The sequence below is a fragment of the Planococcus citri genome, chromosome 3 (assembly GCF_950023065.1).
Source record: "Planococcus citri chromosome 3, ihPlaCitr1.1, whole genome shotgun sequence".
Lineage (NCBI taxonomy): Eukaryota > Metazoa > Arthropoda > Insecta > Hemiptera > Pseudococcidae > Planococcus > Planococcus citri.
In genome coordinates, this window is record NC_088679.1 from 26,817,235 (window position 1) to 26,831,688 (window position 14,454).

At 35.1% G+C, this 14,454-nt stretch overlaps 1 protein-coding gene across 9 annotated transcripts in view; it reads left to right on the forward strand.

The window, feature by feature from the left end:
* Positions 1-14,454, forward strand: part of tutl (turtle) — a 327,343-nt gene that overhangs the window by 104,083 nt on the left and 208,806 nt on the right. For 8 of the 9 annotated variants that reach the window (XM_065357958.1, XM_065357962.1, XM_065357963.1 and 5 more), the window contains exon 2: positions 3,521-3,615. The exons of the other annotated variant lie outside the window; for it this stretch is intronic. The gene's annotated coding sequence lies outside the window, so the exon portion shown is untranslated. The remainder of the gene's footprint in view (positions 1-3,520; positions 3,616-14,454) is intronic. 9 annotated transcript variants of the gene reach the window in all.

Genomic DNA, 14,454 nt, shown 5'->3' on the forward strand with positions numbered 1-14,454 from the left:
CTTTAGTCCCGTGTACATATTTCGAATCAGGGTTACATAATCCCCTGGTACCCCCTGGTTCCTCAAGGCTTTCAGCATAAAGTTATGATTAAGGGAGTCAAAGGCCTTTTGGAAATCAATGAAGGCGAGGTGGAGGGAGACTTGGAATTCACTAGCTTTTTCCATCAGCTGATTAACTGTGAAGAGGTGGTCAGTCGTTGAGAACCCCCTCCTGAAGCCTGCCTGATCTGGGGTTTGCTGAACTTCCAAGAAACCCCTACTTTTGAAGGTACTACAGCTCATTTCTACTTGATGCTGTGGATGAACACGACTTCGAACTTTCTCTGCACCCTATTGTGCTAGCCGTTTCTCACCAACTGTTGTTCAATATATGCGAAATGAACTTCTGCAAGTAAAAGTCACACTGGCGGAGCACTAACGCCCCATTTTGCACTGGCCTGCTGAAATAAACGTATATATTTGGAGTGAGGAAGTGTCCGCTTCTTATAGAAAAAATTTCTGCGGCTGAGGTATTTCAAAAATTGAGAGTTCTTAGCTTCTCTCCTCTATTGTTCTTATGGTAAAATCCAAAATATGCCGCACACCTACCATATTTTGACATTTTAAACTCATATCTACAAAAGCCAAGGATTTTTTTCCTGCCAAAATTTTAGCCAAATTCAATTTTTAAGGCATCTTTAAATATGAGTCATCCTTTTGGTCAAAAATTAAACGCAACTATATATACAAAAAATTGATCTAAATTCTCACAATTGAATGATACTTTGTCTGAAATTCAGCAATTATCATAAGAATTAGTGTTGAATAGACTTCCCAGTTTCTGATTGATGGAAAAATTCATAATTTAACAAAATGCAGAAACTGTTTGAAAATTTGTTGAAATGCCGTAAAGATTGATGAAATTGTTGAAAATTGATAGAAAAATGTGAAAGATGGAGCAGAATATCGCAAAAATGCTCAGTCATGAGAAAAAAAAGTGAAATACAGAAAATATGATCTAATAACCATAGATATGGATAATGAAATTATGAAAAAATCACATAAAACATAATAAAAACCGTTAAAAATTATTATTAATTACTACAGGGTGGTCCTTATTTTCGATGTTAGGATTTTCCTCCCTTCCAACTCCCGTAGTGGTGACCTCTAGTGAGAAAATAATTCCCTATTTTTATTTTTTCCGTTTTCGAAAAACTAGAGCTGCGGGGGTCCCCTCCCTCAATTTTCAAAAATTTTATAAAATACAAATTCCCTGTAGAATTTTAAAATTTCAAAATTTCTCGTTCTGTTATCTCTAAAAAAGTCTCTTTTGAGTAAAATAAACTCTCATGACGATTTTAGCACCCTCCATTGAAAACCAAGCTAATCCCCTAAAAATAGCTGAAATTTAATGTAAAATAGGAATTTCAGCTGTTCTAGGAGACCGACTTGGTTTTCTAGGGATGGGGTCAATATCCTTATAAGAGTTCATTTTGCTCAAAAAAACCTTTTTAAAAGTGTTGAAACTTGAAATTTTTGAATTTTTAAAATTTTGCTTTGAAGTTGGATTTTTTAAAATTTTTGAAAATTAAGAGGCCTTCCGCAACCCGAGTTTTTCAGAAATGGAAAAAATAAAAAAAATAGGGATTATTTTTTCATCAGAGGTCATCACTTTGAAGGTTGGAAGCAGAAGAAATCGCGATTTTTTTTTTGTCATGTATTTAAGGAACACCCTATTGATTACTTGAAAATTACCAAAAATCGATGGAATTTCAGTAATAATAGAGTCATTAACTCCGAAATTGTAAAAAATTCTATAAAAATCACCTATCAAAGTTGAATTTTAAATCTACATGTAAAATGGTCGTCCAAAGTTAGAAAATTGGTCATCCCAAAGGTCATCAAAGGTGTGCATGGAAAGTACAAGATTTCACTTACTTGCTTTAGAATGAAAAAAAATATTTGTCAGCTCTTCATTCGTTTCGTAAGAAGAAGTGCATATTAAGAATGGTTTCAAAAAATGTCAATACTTGGAGAAGAACTCTTTCTCTACAAAATTGGTTTTTATTCAACTCCATTCGGTGAGCCGTTCATGATATAAAATTTTGAGCGTAAACGATCAGAAGAATATACATAGCAACACAATAGTGCCATATTCAATGCACTTGTTTGTTTGTTTTTTTGTTGTTTTTTGGAATAAAAACATGTCCACCGATGAAATTGAATCAGATTTTAGAACAAAATTACCTTCGGCAATAAAATTGAATTAATTTTTGGAATTGGTAGGTACTTACTAAAAAGTAAAAAGACGTAATGATTTTATCGTCGAATGTATTTTTGTTCCAAAAATTGAAAATTACGTAGTTTGTTGATGTTTTTGCTTGAACATGCTGTTTTTCTGTTGCTAATCTCAGGATTGTTTTCCCTCGATATCTCGTGAACAGTTCGTCGAATGATGTTGAATAAAAAATCATTTTGTGCAGGCAACGTCACTCTAGCTACTACTTATTCATAGATTTACACTACGTTCGCCAACTTTTAGTTTTTGCATTAATTGAGTTCAACGCGATACCCTCATACATATAATCAAGTGTTGACACTTTTTGGGGCCACCCGGTAAATGAGAAAAACAGTCGAGTAAACCAAGAGTACATCTTTGTTATTGAATTTTGGTTTCAACCCAAAATCGCAGATCCGGTGGATTCAACTTTGCCCTCGGGGAAAATAAAACTGTGTTTTTTATTCTGTGAGAGCATACGGGTTTTCTAACATCAAATTGAGCATATTTTTCCCACTTGCATGCATTTCTGTCTCGGCCATAAATGGTTGCAGCAGATACCGAATATTTCTCCGCATTGCAATGGTATCTTCGAAGTTCATCTCAACACGAATGCATTGGTCGTGTTACGTATCACAAATCGCGCAACTTGCATTTTACGTATAGTATATTTTTAAGCGTATCTGCGATGAAAAAAACCACACACGTTCGTGTGAACAAACCGTTATACATGAAATACTTCGAGCTATTTGGTTGCTACCGCATAGGTAATACTTATATCTTTCGGTGCGTACGTTCGAACCCTTTGATTACCAATTTTTTTCGCCGTTACCTTACAGCTCAAAGTAGCCGACTGCATCTATGTAGAATCTAATTCGTTCCACTTTCCATCCGATCGACGACGTAATGAGTAAGGGTATCTTGAACCTTCCCACACGTCACGAAACCAAACTGCATATTTACACACTATATACCTACCTAAGTATGTGAGGCTGCAGGGAAGCGAATCGGAAGGAAAGAAAGATCTGAGTGCAGGAAAGATGGAAGGCTGCATTACACATGGTAGAGTTAATCCACACAAACAATATGCTATAATGATTTACATTGCGGGAAATTACCACGATACTTGTGTACTCTGCATGAAAAGCAAATAGCCCATTAGGCGCGAGAATATTAGTACAAAATTACGCACTCTTATTCAAACCCTGCAACTGGTTCTCATCGCAGTCATTGTGCTAACCACGTTCGTATTTTTATTCGCAGACTTTGCTGCAGCTGATTAAGAAAAAAAATACGCTGAAAAGACCGGACGAAGGAAGCTACAGCTACGGAATTCGGCGCTGCACTGACAGTGACAGGTAATTGTTTTCATTGGCAAGGTTACGCGTTTGCGTAGATAATAATAATTAAAATAGCTGCACTGGAAACCGGTTCATCGGTTCGTCTTCGTCTCTGTATCTCTCTTGCGGTTGTGCCTGTGCGCAACTCTGCACGTGTACTTTGACGCCTCCATCTCGTGGTAAATGCATCATTTCTCTCTCTATCTCGTCTTTCTCCGACTATGCAGACGCGTAGTACGCCCGCAATTGCGCGGGAGACGCGTGTGCGAAAACAAATCCCGGCCGAATGTAGATCAATAACCTAACAAGAATGAGCATCGCTTTATAAATAGTCTGTACTCGTGTACTTTTACTTGCTCTAGGTACGTAAAGTTAGAGTACGCGATACGTAATGTCGCAGCATCCACCAAATGTGGAGAAGTATTGACCCTCGTTGAACCGGTATCTCGGTGCAAGCGTATGCATAGTTGGTACTTATTGTGAATTCGTGGTTGGATGGGATGGCGCGGTGGTTGTGGTCGTTGAAGAAACAAGTTCGCCTACGATTTCTGTGAGTTTATTGAACATGGTTGAAAATGAAACGAGGAAATGCGTCGAGTTTGTTTTCTTTTTCGTTGTTTGAGTTGAGCGCAGTGACTGGAGGTTTTTTTTTGAGATTTTGAACTGGATTTTCACGCACCTTTTGCTGAAGTTGGGTAGCAAATACTTGGAGTTGTTGGAGCTTATGTTAGATGCTAGGCTAATTCTTTTAGGAAGAAGTTGAGAAAGCAGTTTTGTGGACAATAAGAACCTGTTGAAAGTTGATTTTTTGTTGGAGAGCTTCGGTTTCTTTGGAGCGTTTTAGCTCAGAAAAGTTCATTTTTTGAATTTTTATACTGCTTCATACTCGTGATACAAATTTACTCTGGCTGGAAACTGAAATCGAACTATGTATGTAGATAAAATCTATCGCATCATTTCTGCCGAGATTCTTGGTCGAAAAAAGTTCAAAGGCTGGATACAAACTTAGTTTTAGAGCTGAGAGCTAATATAAATGAGATGTGAGGTTAAAGGCTCGATGAAGAGAAACGAATCTGAGGTTCGACGTGGACACAGTTTTCCAATCTATGGCTTGAAACAAACACGATAGAGAGTTGCAAGCTGAATGCGTTTATTTTGAGCTGTGGATGCACATAATTATTTTCAAATGTCTATTGCGAATTGTAAATGGGGATGGAGAGTTGTGACGCGGTTTTATTTTTCCCCACGAGATCATCTTTGAGAAAAGGTAGTTCGGTTATATGGTCCAATGATTCTCAAAAATATTGTCGTTTGTAATTTTGGGGCTGGATTCATAGAAAATTGCCAAGCAATTTTTAAATGGTACAATAAATTATTTAAATTCAATTTTATAAAAATCAGACATCTTTTTATCAAGTGGAACTGATAAATCAGTAAATTGATGCTGAACGTCCAAGGTGAGATTATGCTGATTATTCCATCAAAAAGTTGTCAAGTTGAATGTTCTAATTTACGAGAAATTTATTCGGCTTCATTTTAATACATACGAGTACATTTACATTCTGTGACGCGACGACGACGTGATAAAATCGACCTTATTCGGGCCTGAAAAATCATTTTCACTTTTTGACGGATTTTTGGTCCCAGACATTCAAAATCCATTCAAGACCTCCCAGAAAGGTCTGAGGTGCTATATTCCGCTCACAAATGCTGAAAACGTAAGAAGAGACATGAAAACAATATGCAAAAAAAGTGTTTTTTTTTTCAAATTTCAAAACTACATTTTGACTTTTGAGAAAGCTGAAAATCGTGTTTTTTTTCGTTTTAAATGTAAAATTACATTTTTAAAAAGTTTGAAAACGATCGTGTAAGTTAAATTCACAAATGCTGAAAACATCAAAACAGAAATAAAAAATTTAAAAAAAAAGTGTTTCTTTCAAATTTCAAAAATACATTTTGAGGAATTTGATAATCTTTTTTTTTCGTTTTAAATATAAAATTACATTTTTTTAAAGTTTAAAAACGATGGTGTAGCTTAAATTTACAAACATCAAAATTAACAATAGTTCTAAAATTACCAAAAAAGTAATTTTTTCTTTGACTTTTTAGGCGTTGAAGTTGCAAGAGCTTTTATACTTCTTTGGTAGCACGTTTTCGAGATACTTTAGGGACTGTTACAGCAGTACTCGTTAGTTTATAGGCAAGTACGTAATAGTGAAAGCAAATGCAAAAACTGTCTTGCAATCAGCGAATAGCTGATGGCTTGTTTTTTTCGTTTATATAAAGATTTTCACCAAACAAATTATTGTTTTCGAAAGAGGAAGATTACTTACCTCTTTCATTTGAAATAAAAATCGCTCTTTAAAACTTGATTATCAAATTCATAATTCATTTTTTTATTACTTTAAACGTTGAAAAAATTTCTGTTTTACAGAAAAGTGAAGTGAATTTTTTTCACGGAAAAAGCATTTTGAAATTTTGTCTACGTTTTTTTCGTGGCATAAAAGAAGCCAATCAGCAAAAATCAAATGCAAAAACTCTCTTGCTATCAGCGAATGATGGCTGATGGCTTGTTTACTTTTATTAAATCACGGAAAAAAAAAATTATGGATAATTTTTACTATTTCATACAGTAACCGGATCCTATTCAAAAATATTGTGATTTTTACTATGAGAGTAATAAATTTTACCTAATTTCCAGGTAAAATGTATTTTTTGGCTGAGTAAAAATCACTATTATCAGGGTATCTAACAGGTAGTGCAAGTAGTGAAAGTAGTGAAAAAGTAGTGATTTTTAAAATGGGTAGTGAAAGTAGTGAAAAAGTAGTGAATTTTGTTAAAAAGGTAGTGAAAAAATCAAAAAATTCAAATTCGTTACTTTTTCTCGATCTTTATTCCGTATATAAAACAGCTCATTTGTCGACTTTTTTAGAGCTTGAATTACATATTTTTGAGAGCTTTTGCCCTCGCTTCGCTCGGGCTGTTTACTCTTTTTCCCTGTGAAAAACTATTGTTCAAAGTTTGAATCAGAAAAATAAACTCCTCCCTTTATGGAGGTTTTCATTTCCCTCGCACTTCCCTATTATCTAAACTTATGTTGAAGTAACCATATAAGTGGAATTTTATTTAGAATAGCAGAACCTCTGAAACTGAAATGCTTCTTTCGTTGTACCTCTATACGTGAAATTCCTTCCCTCTTTCCCCTTTAACTGAAACGAATTCTAATCAAAGAGGTGCTGTTATGATAAATGTTTCAATTAAAGAAGTAAAGAAGGAAAGGAATTTCATTTAAAGAGGTAAAACGAAAGTAACATTTCAGTTCCAGAGGTTCTGCTGCAAAACAAAATTCCACTTATGTAAGGTTCCGTTTCCACTTAAAAAGGTTACTTTAACATAGGTTTAGATAGGGAAGTTCTAGGGAAACGATTTTTCTTCCACTTATGGAGGTTTTCCACAGTATTATAGAGGGACATCGACCATATTCAGGGTATCTAACAGGTAGTGCAAGTATTGAAAGTAGTGAAAAAGTAGTGATTTTTAAAATGGGTAGTGAAAGTAGTGAAAAAGTAGTGAATTTTGTTAAAAAGGTAGTGAAAAAATGAAAAAAATTCAAATTCGTTCCTTTTTCTCGATCTTTATTCCGTAGAAAAGAGCTCATTTGTCGACTTTTTTAGAGCTTGAATTACACATTTTTGAGAGCTTTTACCCTCGCTTCGCTCGGGCTGTTTACTCTTTTTCCCCGTGATAAACTATTGTTCAAATTCAAGAAATGTTCAAAGTTTGAATCAGAAAAAATAAACTCCTCCCTGCATGAAGAAATTTTTTTTTCACTTCTCTAAACATCAATTTTTGAAAGCTTCTGCCCTCGCTTCGCTCGGGCTCGTTTGCTTTTTTTTCAATTTTGAATTTAAAAAAAAAAAACATTTGAATTTCAAAATTTTTAAACAAAGTAATAACTAATAAGCTTTTTATAATTAACTAATTCATCACACTAAAAATCATCGTTTTTTACACATGTGCCTCTCTCTCGAAATAAAAAATTTGGTTTCTTGAAAAAAAGTTTTTCATTCACCCAATTTCATTACATCAGCAGCAAGAACGTTTAACGTGAAAAAAAATCAAAAATTGAAATGATAAAATTATATTTTCGACATCCGCTTGCTTGAAAAAAATTTTGGAATGTTGAAGACATTGGAAAACTAAAAGCGAAAAATTCTAATGTAAAATTTTGCCTCCCCCCGGCTCCTTTTTTTAAATAAAATCTCTAGTGTTTAAAAAATGTCCTGCAGCTAAAGTCCTGATTTTTTATTTTGAAATTTTGTTTGACCCCTTGTCTTATAACGAATGTAATAAGCTCGTTTATTTGTATTGTTTTTTTCAATAATTTTGATTAAAATTACAAATTTTCTTCCAGTTTCAATTTTTAAAAAAAATTTCATGTGAAAAATTTGACTTTGTTAATTTTTTTGTGTGTAGGGGGGGGGGGGTGGTCGAGTGGATGGCATTCTGAAAATTTGGTTGAAAAAAGGTATTGAAAAAAGTAGTGAAAAAGTAGTGATTTTTTCAAAAAAAAATCCGTTAGATACCCTGATATTACATACATATAATTAGTCGAAAAACAGTAAATGAAAAACTGAAGAGACTGAGTCATATCACACATCGTTTTTTATGTGCTAAATTCATGGGGCTAAAGCACTAAGAGCCATCTTCTTCTTCAATGTTGGAAGTTGAAAAAAAAAATTGAAGAATCAATGAGCTGCTAGCAAAGTAAAAAATCCTGTTGCAATCAGTGAAAAACAATAATTTGACGTGAAAAACAATAATGTGACGAGACTGCTGTGGTCCATTTCCAGTGTCGGGTTCAGAGGGTCAAAGAACCCCGATCTTGTTTTTTTCAGTAGGAGGGGAGTACTTTTTCTTACAGGAAGTCATGTGAGATCCTACTTTGAGGACTCATTGCTTCACCATTTTTGACGTTCGGGTCTCAAGTTTCTTGTGGCACAAATACAACTTTCGTGAGTACGTGGTTTGCAAATTCCAGTATTCCTTTCTAAGCTGGTATCTTAAAATTTATCGATTAAATCCAATTTGAAGTTGTGTGGCATCCCAGCTTCCAGAAATATTTCACAAAAATGCAGAAGGATTCTGACTAAATTCAGTGAAGACCCTCATTTCGAATCGAAAGTCACAGATATGAACTCCCAAGGAGCGAATGTTCACGAAAGGTCTTACCCAACCTGTTTTGGGGAAATGTTCCAGTTTCAAAAATAGCATTGAGGTTCTGCGTCAGGCTAGGCCATCGCCATTGTTTTCAAAATTCAAGAACACTTTTGGAGTTCTACAGAACGATTAAAAATTTTAAAATGACTCATTTTTGGGTAAATTCGTGTTTTAAAAATATTTTCTCTACGTACATATATTACGCATCAATCATGTCAGCACATTGAAAGATATAATGTACGTATAATTCTGTGACTGAGGACATATTTTGGAACACGTTGGTGCCAATTTTTGGTCTCAATCTTTCTTACCAAGGTGAGCAATAACACAGGGACAACAAACTTTTCGACAAACTTTCCCTTCACTCGCGTTCTTCTTAACAAACCGTATACTCGAGTTCATCTCACATAACAGAAATTTCTACATGAACCCTCTCAGAACATCTCACCCTGTCTTCCTTCCCAACCTCGAGAAAGCATCTCACCATCATAATCATATACGCGTAGTGTAAACTTGACGCATTCTAAATTTCCCCATTTTCTTTTAAGGGCTTCTCTGGCTGTGGCTTTGAAGAAAAGAGAAGAAAAAAAAACAACGCCGCAACCGTCATTATAAACCATTATCCGCCATAAATACGCGTAGTTGTGCCGCTCAGCTCCTCTTCTCTTGCCGTTCATATCTTCTCATTCGCTTTACAAATCCCTTTAAAAACTTATACCGTACTTTACAACATCTTCCCTTCTGTAACCCTCCTGTCTAATTTCTCGCCTAACGCTACGAGCTCGTGTACGAGGTAAAAGCCTACTCCGCTCTGCTCCTTGTTGTAGCACTAGCAAGCAGCATAAGTATAACGAAATCATCTCGCCGACTTGATATATTACATCTTTCGCCATAAATTTCCACTCTCGTGTGTATGGTCAGCGGAGCTGTACGCTCGAGCTCTAGTTGCGAGTTAGAGGTACGCGAAACTCGTGTACTAGATAAGCGAAAATACGAGTATACGACGACTGCGGAAATTCATCTTATCGGTGTAAGGGTGAAATTCACCTAACCTCGAGTTGGTGGAAATCTGCTCTGAAAGCAGCGTGAAAAATACCGAAACACGAGGCGAATTTGTGTAAATTCATTTTTTGGGGCTCGTTTGGGTTTGTTTTTTCGTCAACGTGGTGATTGATATAGGATTTCGATGTGGTAAATTTGAGATCTCTGGTCTTCATTTGGGGGGGGGGGGGTTTAAGGAATTATGAAAAGTATTTGAAAAAAAAAACTTACCAAATGATTAATTTGACAGTGGATGGCTTAAAAGAAACTAACCATAAAATAGTAATTTTAATACGCTTCCTCCTTGGTGGGGGCATAGCACTTTTTTTATCGTGTGTGACTTCAGCACAGATTTTTACAGATTTTTTTCTGACCCCAAAATCGATTTTGAAATTTTAGTAATCACGGTCTCGCATAGCATCTTCAATTACGAATTACTCGGTTACCGCAAGACCACAGTTGTTTAAATCTCATCTGGAACATTTTATCCTGATCTCTGCCCTCTTTCGCCATAGCATAGCTTTTATTCGCGTATTGTACAGACGCAAATTAGCCATCGCTGTCGTCGTAATAGAAATACCACTGCTATGCCATCCCTATGCGATGTGAATGACGTCGCGTCGCTGCATCTTGTGTATCCATCGTGCCGCAAAAATTACCCATAAAATGACACCGCGACGCCGCTCAGGAAACGTTCGCAATTAACGCGCAGCGATAGCGACCGCGTAATTTGGTAGCGCCGTGTCCCCCTGCCCCTCAAACCCCACAGACTCGATTTTGTTACACAGTAGTATTAGAAACACTACAGTTGTACTGTTGACGTTATTATTTTAGATAGTGTTGTTGTTCGATCGAATTAAATCGTCAACAGGGCCGTATCGTAAACCATTCGTCGTCGTCGAAATCGATGGGTTTATTGTGCTTCTTGCTTCTATTCTGAGTCTGAAAAGTGAAGAAAATGAAAACTACAGGAAGATCAGTGAAACGCCGAGACGACAATGGCGTTATTTTACAAATGACCTCGTCTTACCTTTTGATTTTGTTCGAATTAGATCTTACCAACTGTCGGATTATGTCTAAATATTAATAATGTAATTCACCCCTCCCCCTTCCGCTCACATCCTTATTTCACTTTTCTTTTATTCTGAGGTGTCTGGTGCGACTTTCATTTGGGCTGCTAAAAATCGAGTTCTGGCTTCCTCTCGACCGAATTGACGAGTTTATAATGTAATTCACCCCTCCCCCTTCCGCTCACATCCTTATTTCACTTTTCTTTTATTCTGAGGTGTCTGGTGCGACTTTCATTTGGGCTGCTAAAAATCGAGTTCTGGCTTCCTCTCGACCGAATTGACGAGTTTATCTACAATAGAAGCTATTTCCAGGCAGACACTTCAAGTGTATTTTATTGACCAGCTTGCTTCTTTATTTCGGTGAAAACAGGGGAATAATCAAAATTGTGCTAGCCATTAAAATACACTTGATTTGTCTGCAAATCATCCCAACTGTGAATAAACTAGTTGAACAGATCGACAACACAGTCAGAACTCGATGTGTAGTTTCTTAATTGAAGATTTTACGTACTTTCTGGAGAGAAAATCACTAATTTGTTAGCTTTGGAATTTTCTGTATTTTGTGTCCGCTAGTACGAAGGGTATTGAGTTTTTTCAGCAATCAGCATGCACAATCGTCACTTTATCACTATTTTTCTGCTACGAGTATACATTTTTGCCTTGGTGGCATAAAATGTTTCTCACTTCGCTTGAATTCATTATATGGGTTGTAAACTCTGAATACGTAACCGAGCCAGAACACTTTTGAAATATGTCGCATTTGGATAACAGTAGTTTGTCCGATTTTGGTTGTTGTAAAAATGAAAATTATGTAGATTGTGAACTCTTTAAAGGTTCTCTAGGGTTCCATGTTGGGGAAACAAATTGCTTTGATGAGTGTTATTGGGTATCTTACCCAATTGGCCAACTCATGAAGAAGTTGAGCTCTCACAGAAAAATTACGAGTAATTTTGGAGGATGAAAATTTCGAAACGGCTCAAATCCTTCATTTCCAACACAAAAAAAAGAATACAAGTTGGAAATTTTCTTCAAAAATAATTTAACGGATTAGTAAAGAACCCTAGTCAAGAGTATAGAGTTTAAAAAATGAATGAGAAATAAAATCATAATAACGCGATAGTAAAAAAACTCATCTGGCATCTCCCAAGTTGAACAATGATAAAAATTTTGGTGAAAAAAATTCTCTAGTCCAAAAAATGAAGCAAACAAAAATCTAGGTTGCAAAATGAGGATTTTTTATCAAGTTAGAAAATCAGACCGAAATATGAAAATTTTCACGAAATGGAGAGCTTTATAGATGTTTCGACAAGATTTTATGACTTGATTATAAAATCCTCTGTATTTGCGACCTAGATTTTTGTTTTCTTCAATTTTTGGGCGAAGGCATTTCTTTCACCAAATTTTTAGGTTTGCGTAACTTTGGGAAATTCCAGATGACCTTCTTCATTGTCGTTATTACAATAAATTTTTCATCTTACTTACCTATTATTCTTTTTAAAATGTTTTTAAGGGCTAATGTTTTTTACTCGTCATGTTGTTAAATTATTTTTGAAAGAAATTTCCAATTCATATTAATTTGTTTTGTTGAAAATGAGAGATTTGAGCTTTTTCAAAAGAACTTTCATTTTCCAAAATGATTTCTCTTTAATGACTCAACTTTTTTGTGATTTGGTCAATTGAGAAGGGTACTCTATTACTTCTTTTAAAGCAATCTGTTTCCCCGACATGGAAACCCATGTATAAAGAACCTCTAAAAAACATATGAAACAATGTATCAAATAATATTAGACATTTTTTCGCATTTTGACCAAAATTTTGAGCCCCCAAAAATCTGTAAAACAATAACATCTGCTTCACTTGCTTAGCTTGAATCCGGTCCCAGTTGAATGGACGGGGTTGTTTTAGGTTTTGATTTTCCTCCACCAAAGCAATAATCTCCATTCTTAACATCTCATTTTCTATATCTCAAGGTGCACAATAAGCGTTTGTGTTTCACATCAACACCAGTAGGGTGATCTAACGTAATATTAATATTGTTGATTTGAACATAGTCGGCATCTATGTTATCACAATTTTGAGCGTTACTTCCGGGTGACCAAGAATAATGGGTTTTGAAATGTTCTGATTAAGTCAAAAAGGGGAAAAAATTTCCTCAGGTAAAAATTGGAAAATGGAGTAACAATCGAGAAAAGGTGCTTTCGAATTATTGTTTCGATGCAAAATGAAAGATTATTTCGTGTTTCATTGAAACAATCACTCAAACGCCCATTTTTACATGATTATTTAATTTTTTAATTTTCATCGTGGGAATTTTCTCTCCCTTTCGATAACATCGAAATCCATTATTCTTGGTCACCCGGTAGTACCCATATCATTATTGAGATCACGAGATATTCGATTGGAAACTTCATTTTCAGGGTTAGGAGCATCTTAGCTTGTACCAATCATTTTCATAACAATAGGAATGAGTATTTTGAACAAAGAATTTTTGAAGATAATTTGAGGAATTTAATATGTACAAACTTTTGTTTTATAGCTTTAGATAAAGAGTATGCGTAATATATTCTCATTTGCCTTCGCATTACTTTCAACATTGAATAGAAATACTATTGGTATTCGATTTTTCTTATCGTTAGAACTGGATAACTGAAAATGACAACTGCAAACACGATCATTTGTCCTAGGTCTTCGATCTTTTCGTCTATAATGTATGCAAGAACATCGTATATTAATAACATTTTTTCCATGTATGCTTTGTTAGTGTGAACAATCTGAAATTAATGAAACTTGAATGATGAACTTACCTAATGTTTTTTACCCTGCACGTTTTTAAACGCTTTTACATTCATTGCGATCTTTTCTATGATTGCACTCTGGGACAAAGCAAGATGGCATTTCAAATTCAATGTTTCATTGAAATTACACAAGATATATTATAATTAATGGACTCGTACCCGTAGTATTTTTAGCTAAAAATTCATATTATCACATCATTCTTCTAAAATTCAAAGCGCAAAAAAAGAAAACTTTGAAAAGTTCAACTTTTTTTGCATATTTGGCCCGAAATTCGCGGATGAGAACTGATTGTTTACATTTCGAATGCTCGGGAAATATCGTTCCTATATGGTCAATTGCGCCCTCGGGAAAGTGGTTAAATTCCAATTTTACTATTTTTAGAAAATGATTACAAAATTGTAATATTTAAAAGTAGGAAAAAACGAATTATTTTGAGAACTCCTGCATTTAGCGAAAATGATTTTTGAACTTTTTTAATACCTATGTAAGTAAGGTAGATTGGGGTAATTGCAAAGCACTTTTTGATTAGTGACACTTTGAGAGGTCGCTGTGAGAAGACTATTGCACGGATGAAGCTGAAATTTGTACCACTTATACTTCAGGGGGTTCTCTATCAATGGTAAAATTTTGGTACAATTTGGTCCACAAATCGTGGAGAAAATTGAAATTTGAAAATTTGAAAATTGACTTTTGCATTTACCCCATGTTAGGGTAAATGCAAAAGTGGGCA